The 578-nt window shown below is 53.1% G+C and overlaps 1 protein-coding gene across 1 annotated transcript in view; it reads left to right on the forward strand.

Moving 5' to 3' along the window:
• Nucleotides 1–578, forward strand: part of STK11 (serine/threonine kinase 11) — a 31802-nt gene that overhangs the window by 1487 nt on the left and 29737 nt on the right. The window lies entirely within an intron of this gene.

Below are 578 nucleotides of genomic sequence, written 5' to 3' on the forward strand. Positions count from 1 at the left end.
CTTCCCTTGCGGGGGCCCTCGCAGCCACTCCGTGCTCCACAGCGATGGAGGTTTATCTGCCGTGGAGGGGAGCTGCCTGCAGCCAAAACAAACTGTTTGCCAGGGTTTATCTCGTGGTGGGAGGGAGAACCTGGGAGATGTCGAGAGGAGTCTTGTGCTGTGGCACGCGGAGCCCTGGCCTGGCAGGGTCTCATTGCTGTCTCTGGGTTTGGGTTGAGTTTCTGAGCTCAGCTGCAAGGTACTTCACGTCGTCTACCAGCACTCCTGGTCAGGTTTGCCTCTAACCTTCCGTGACAGACTGAGCCATGGAGCAGCCACAAACCCTCATGCTGGGACCTCCCTTCTCTCCTTCGCTGGCTCAAGTTCAGAATCAGAGTAAGCTGTTGGTTAATGTGTAATAGAATGTTTCTTGTTTTTCTGGGAAAGGCATGAGCGCCCCTTTCCACCCTAGTCCCCTCCTTCCGCAGGAGCTTCTGCTGAAGAAGGGGGAGATTGTTTCCTCCTCAGTGAAACTTTTGAATTTAAACTTTTCTCCCCCATAATGAAAAAGAGCTTGACAGATACCAAAGAGTTTCCTG

The sequence above is a fragment of the Buceros rhinoceros genome, unplaced genomic scaffold (genome assembly GCF_000710305.1).
Source record: "Buceros rhinoceros silvestris isolate BGI_N320 unplaced genomic scaffold, ASM71030v1 scaffold24283, whole genome shotgun sequence".
NCBI lineage: Eukaryota > Metazoa > Chordata > Aves > Bucerotiformes > Bucerotidae > Buceros > Buceros rhinoceros.